At 39.9% G+C, this 6,937-nt stretch overlaps 1 protein-coding gene across 3 annotated transcripts in view; it reads left to right on the plus strand.

The window, feature by feature from the left end:
- Window positions 1-301: 301 nt before the first annotated feature.
- LOC139143689 (retinoic acid receptor beta-like) overlaps window positions 302-6,937 on the plus strand; it is a 77,642-nt gene continuing 71,006 nt past the window's right edge. For all 3 annotated transcript variants that reach the window (XM_070714206.1, XM_070714207.1, XM_070714208.1), the window contains exon 1: window positions 302-554. The gene's annotated coding sequence lies outside the window, so the exon portion shown is untranslated. The remainder of the gene's footprint in view (window positions 555-6,937) is intronic.

Below are 6,937 nucleotides of genomic sequence, written 5' to 3' on the forward strand. Positions count from 1 at the left end.
TAACAATGATTAATCACGCATTCTAAAATTTGATACATCGAATCGGGAGGTTTACGCGCAACGCGTAGAATATGCTTTGAATCTAAAATTCGCCGTTCTTTTCTGCGTGAAACAATCATGAAAGAGGATGACACGGCCGCCAAAATGATCGTGCGGACGTGATCATGCCTGAAAGTATCGGGCGAAACTAAAAGCCGAATCAGGATGGCCTGAATAAACACGATGACAGGCGCCCTGTGACAGGAGGGAGATATATATGTATACGTTCAGCATAGAAGCTTCATTTAGTTTGAATGTCACATACGTACGCCGTGCCAACAGAAACGTGTCCACGCGCAAATGGGATATTGATCTATGTGACTAGTACAACTGAGCTGATTTCCTAAGGTTGGACTCAAGCGAACAAGGAGACTTTCTGAGTTTCGATTTTCAAAATTTTCTTTTCCAGAACCGAGAGCTGGGAATAAGGACCTACACCATGCAATCCCAGATACCAGGAGTTTGTCTGCGAGTAGTTTTCTGTTTGCTGATGATTCTGGTTCTTACGCCGCAGGGTATGTAATGTTTTCATTATATTCCTTGGTTTACACATAGACCCTCGTTTCTCGAGGGTCTATGGTTTACAATTGGTCATTTATTAATACTACTGACAGAGCCACTGCTGTGTGCACGATATGATTACAGCGTTTTCCCACACTCTTTCAAAGTCTTTATCTTCGCCGATTCTGTTTTATTTTTCTGCGCTTTGTTGAAATGTTGCCAAACGCAAAGTTGCCTACTGTGCGCATGTTAGACCAACACGGAAAAAATCTCCAGAGGAAAAAATGAGACCATTCATTACCTTTGTCATGTGAGGGCACTTTTTAAATTAATGTCCAAAATATACCGGTATACCGGTTTTCGATTGGCACCTCTTATTTTGTGACCGAAATTAATTGGCCAAGGTCGTACCTTTTCATAGAAAATAAGTGATGGGCGGGCTAAAAATCAACAACTGAGATTGCACAAGGTATCAAATTTACCAAATTAACCTTTCCAATCAGCACCTGTTCCCTGTAAAAAATAAAAATTAAAAAACATTTCAGTCCGCTCAGAGAGCATTCTGTCCATTTTCAAAACGACGGAAAGTTGATATTTTCTGAACACAGAAGCGTTTCCATTTCATTTTTGCCTTTTCGCCTGTAGCCGCCTTTTGAGAGACAGTTAGGAGCGAGATCACTCATTTCGTTACGAGCTAGTTTCGCTTTTTTCCAGACGTAGTATTACTAGCTAGGTACACAGTGACGTGGTGATGAGATCAGTTGGCCATCGCGATCATAAAGAGGCGATGGATTTGTCGCCGAGCCACTTGCTTAGGTCGTGATTTGGAATCTCAAGTGTGTCGTGAGCAGACTACAATAATTGATAATTTTTATGGAGGAGACTCCAGGGATACTGTATCTGAATTTCAGGTAGTTCGCGCCTAGAAAATGAAAGACATAAGCTTTTGCTCAAACTTTCCTCAAGCACAATTTCAACCATTTACTTTTAAAATCAAGAATAAGAAAACGGTACAGATTTTGGTACTAGAAAAACAAATTACCCAATATTTACCGATATTTAAAATTCAAAATGGCCGTCATCCCTAGCCCAGTTTTATCTCTATGAGGGGAAATAAATTCCCGATTTTTACAAAATAAACCCGGTAATTCCATAAGCTTTAAACTGAGCCTTCACAAGTGGTAGGTCCAAAGAATATTGTAAAAGTTTGAGTGTACAAATATCTGTCCCCGAGGCGCGTTGTACCGTAGGAAAGAGTGCTAATTCATTGTGGCGAAATCGTATATACATAAAATAGGAAAATGATCGGTTTTTTGAACTTTGGAACATACGTAAGGGCAAACCAGCTATCAGAAAAGTAAATTTTGCGCATGTCGCGCAACCCTGAGGGCATCGCCAGATTGTATTGATAATCCCCACAAATGTCTGACACACGCTCAAGGCGTGTGAGGTCCCCCAGCCTGTCATTTACTGAATCATGTCTTTTCTCTGTTCGTTTTGTCGACTATGATGCGATACCAGCGTACAATCGACTCCATAAATCCAATATCGCACCGATAAACTGTAATGACTGAAACCTATTCATCAAAACCAATGGACCGTGCGAACTTTTGAAATTGACACTAACAGAGAGCGTAGAGTGTCGTGCACGAAGTCCCGCAAAACTGTTAGGAAATGGCACACAGCAGGATTTCACAGCGACCTAAGCTCAAACAGTTCGATATTCGTCTTACACGCGACGCCCGTTTTCATCTCTTTGCCAGATCCTGATATATTCGTTTGCTTCCGAACGTATGCACCAGTTTCGAATATGATTATGTCAGTTATTATAAAATCTTTTGGATCAGACAGACAACTAGTGACGACAAATCGTACACTGGTATGCGTGCTTTTGGATGGCAATGCCTAGCCTTATATTTCCATCATGCACCACGAGTTCAAGAAAAACTGTGTCAAATCAAATATTCACTAAGCGCATCCACCCTTTGATTTGACGGAAGAGTTGCATAACCTGGTAATAAACGGCGACGTCTGTTTGATATTTGTATTCGTCGTGACTGTTGATGATTCAAAATGTTATGAATAAATTAACAAAACAAAGCGATTTATGGTCAGAACTTAGGTCGAATAAACTTGGCATTGGCGATCATTTTCATCAGGTTCACAATATCTCCAAGAAAAAAATATTTAAACGAGAGCTGAAATAACGGTGAGCGAGATAGAATTTATTAACAGTCAAACAAAAAAGTTCAGATGAATAATGTAAGTTGTTAGGTAAACGATAAATTATAAACCATAAACATAAACTTTTGATAACAAAATTTTGCAAAATAGTAGTCAATTACAGTGAAACTAACAAATTTATCATGTAAATATCAGAAAACCTCAAGATCAGAAAATCCCAAAATAGATCAGAAGGTGTTGAGTGCACTACTGTGGACAGTTTCATAGTTAAATAACGCAAACAAACTTTGAAAGGATACACGATCCACTGTAATTATGTAAAAATGCATTTCACATTCCTTGCGTGTACACCATATGATATCTTAATATGTGACGTGGCTAATAGATAACCGAGTGTGTATGCCACGAAGAGTAGCTAAGGAGCTGCACGACCCTATGAATTTAATAAAATTTGAAAACAAACATTTATCCATTGTGCACAATATTCGCACACTCACATGTTTCCTTGCAGTGAAAGTGGAACGCATTTTTCACATGTACCGTACAGAATATTCCAGCGGTCGTTTCGAACCAAATGTGTGCGCAACGGAAGGGAATGAATTCTGTCGATATAATATGAACGTTCCTGTAGGCGGCGAGAAATTTAATTCCGTACATCGCGCTGCAGCCTCAACAAAGGTTCTCGGAACGCTCTCAACATAGGCGATGGAGCTATTTGTGTGGGAAAGAGGCTGTTTGATACATTGTGAATGGCTGTACCAGTGCACATGTTGAAACGTTGAAGGACAAAATTATAAATTTTAAATGCGATTAATAGCCGCTTCTATTGGCCATGGCCCTTACCTAAAACTACAAAAGGCGTTGACAGCTGGTCAGAAGTGACAATTACTTTAAAAACATATATTAGCATTCCACAAGCACTACAATCAGATGAAAACAAGTCAATCATTAAAAAAAGTAAAAGTTTGAACCGCGGTGGGGTGGACAGTGCTTGGACCGACAAAAACACTTTGATATCGACTAGCATGTTAATAGACGAGATTCCTGATTGACGGGCTGGTAGATTTCATCTCGCTACTTCTCCCACCCCGGCTCTCTGTGTACATTATCATGATATTTCACACTGGAGTCTGAACAGTTAACGTACAAATTGAAAATACGCATGCGCATATGTACCTAGGAATAGTATACAAGAGGGTTTTAGAACGGTTTAGCAGATGGATACCTTGTTTTCTATTCCTCACAGTTCTTGGAAATAGGTCTTATCTTGGATACACCGTGTCCTTGACCTTGACGAGACGAAACCCTGTCATAACGTTTGCATTCAAATCGACCACTGCCATAATTCCAAATAAAGCGATCAAAAACGTACAAAACAAACAAAAACGGTACATACGCATTTATTGCATTTAGTTAACTTAATTGCTTTCTTAAAAGGTTGCAATTTTCGGTCCAAATACATGCGGGTATTTCGTTGTGAAGGCTTCAAAGTGACTGTTCATGACTGGAGAGATTATGTTCGAACCCTTCGGACAAAAATTAATTTTTTTCCGCAAAACGGAAGTGATTCATTTAGCACAGTCCTCTTGAGACGTAAATCGATCGGGATAAATCCTTCGGAAAGTCAGAGATTCGTTCCTTGACATTGGCTGTAAAATGTTAAACCTAAGAATCCAGGAAATGGGATTAAAGCCAAGGAAGTTTCTAACGAGGGTTTTTTTCAGCCTTGCATTCTGGACCTGCTTGAAGTCGTCCGTTTGATGGGGCAAGCTTGAAATCTATCGAAGTGACAAAGTCGGGGATTGGTTACGTGCTATAAGACAGGTTAGACGGGTCAAGGGTCGATTGACGACTTTGGTGACGTCATGAGTCGTTTTCTAATAGTGCACTGAAGGACGTGAGGACACGTTGATCGACAAGGTTGGAAAAATACTATACGCAAAACGAGTACTTTGCAAAGCGTTAACTCAAGACTTTAGGACCGTACCGAACTCAGTTTTCAGTTTACGCATGCAAATCAAGTTCGTGTATCTAAATTTGTTTGACGCAAACGAGCTGTTAGGAGGCTCAAGAAATCGATAGAACTTGATCGTGAAGACAACTGGCGCCCTGAATTAAAGTTGACAACTTTGAGCTATTATGGTCAATAGAAAACATCCTTCCTGCTTATCATGTCTATGATTTTGACCTCTTTCTAAAATGAGTGGATTGACGATCAAATGGATCGTGGTAGCATCACTGATATGCGTGTCAGTAAAAACGGGTGAGTCAATAGTCAAGATGGCCCCCTAAAAGATATTATTTTAGAAAACGTTCCCCAGAAGGGAAGTGTTTGTTCTTCATTTTATCCCGTTGCTATTGTGCCGGATACACAGAAAGGAATTCCGGAAATACCCTGTTTGAATGAAAGAATTGCCTAATCGGTTCCTTCATAATCATTGTGCAATATTCGTACTGTTTGAATTGTTACTCTAACTTCAAAATAACAATTTTATCGCTTCAAACTCCATGTTAACGTTGTTCATAACATCTCGCGCTACTGAAAGATTTCTATTGTATACCGCCGAAGGTTCTCATCTTTTAAAAATATTTTTTGTCATTCAATCAATCATCCAATAGGCACAAGCCCCGTTAAGATGACATTACCATTATCCTGTTAAGCAACAGGGACTAAAGGGTCTTTGTCTATTTAGGCAATGTGAAATTCTGGTCACAAAAGAGTAAATTTTCTATCGTTTCAATGTCAGTTTAAAACGACGTGTATATGAAGAGTAGATGAGACGAGTTGTCCGTGAGAACGTGAGTCAAGTGGTGACACCATTCGATGTGCGCGGTATCAACTCCATTGAGGTGAAGTAAACAACCCATGGCCGAACCGTTCCAATCATGCAGAAAATATGAATACCACTATTAATCACATTGAACAAACAGTGTTACGTGTTAAATGCCGGTGAACATCAGGCATGACAGATATGTATAAGCTTAATCACTGGCATTGCATATAGATGGGATCATGAATGTGCGAGGGGATATGGTTCATTCGGGGAAGGAATCAATTACACGCAGATGTGGTAGAACGGAAGTGGAAATATGGAAGAAGGATTAATCTTGTGCATTCCAACCAAAGTCGTGCATCGAGTAAGAGGCCGACGGTAGGCCACGCGGTAGGTCTTCACACGATACAGTTCGATCCAGCGTACCGTGAAGTGTGCATGCTTGTCAGAATTTGTTGAATACGACGCGGACGCGGGGGTTGTAAAGAAACTTCAAGATCGAATCAGCCTTAACGTCGGGGCTTATCCACTGCTTCAACGTATACATATCCATAGCAAGTATGCTTGTGCATCGATTCCCTATTAATCTATACATAATGGATAGACAAATACATGCATGTATATATACATACACACACATACATACATACATACATACATACATACATACATACATACATACATACATACATACATACATACGTACGTACGTACGTACGTACGTACGTACGTACGTACGTACGTACGTAACAGACAGACAGACAGACAGACAGACAGACAGACAGACAGACAGACAGACAGACAGACAGACAGACAGACAGACAGACAGACAATAAGACAGACAGACAGACAGACAATAAGACAGACAATAAGACAGACAATAAGACAGACAGACTGACGGGAAAAGAAGCATACTACGTCGCTTTCCTGCTTAGTCGGAGTATTCAAAGACTACCAGTTACGTGCGGTTGTTGTGCTCAGAAACCAGGCAGCACTCACGGTTTAATTTTCCACCATTTCGCAGAGTCGCCAACTGTGTCTTTCCTCGGAATGCAAATTTATGGGCAGAGCGTCAACATCGTTAACAATTGAAAGTTTGGTTTAAATTTAATCACATTCAACAGCCAAACGTGACCATACGGCTTGATTAGACACACATTTTGTTATGTGACGACGTTTCACAGTAATTCCAGGCCATAGCAAGTCATTGCAATTTGCATTTATGACTTAATGTCATAATGGAACCTTTATACCAACCATGATATGTAAAATTAAGAAACAAGGACAAATAGGTGATTAATACTTGAGACTCAGAGTATAAATTCACATCAAGTTCACCGTAATGGACGATTCACAGAAAATGTATGCATATAATTCTGTATTTCCCCGTTATTTCGTTTTGTTGATTCCCTCGTCAGCAATGTCGCATTTTGTTAAAA

The sequence above is a fragment of the Ptychodera flava genome, chromosome 11 (assembly GCF_041260155.1).
Source record: "Ptychodera flava strain L36383 chromosome 11, AS_Pfla_20210202, whole genome shotgun sequence".
Classification (NCBI taxonomy): Eukaryota; Metazoa; Hemichordata; class Enteropneusta; family Ptychoderidae; genus Ptychodera; species Ptychodera flava.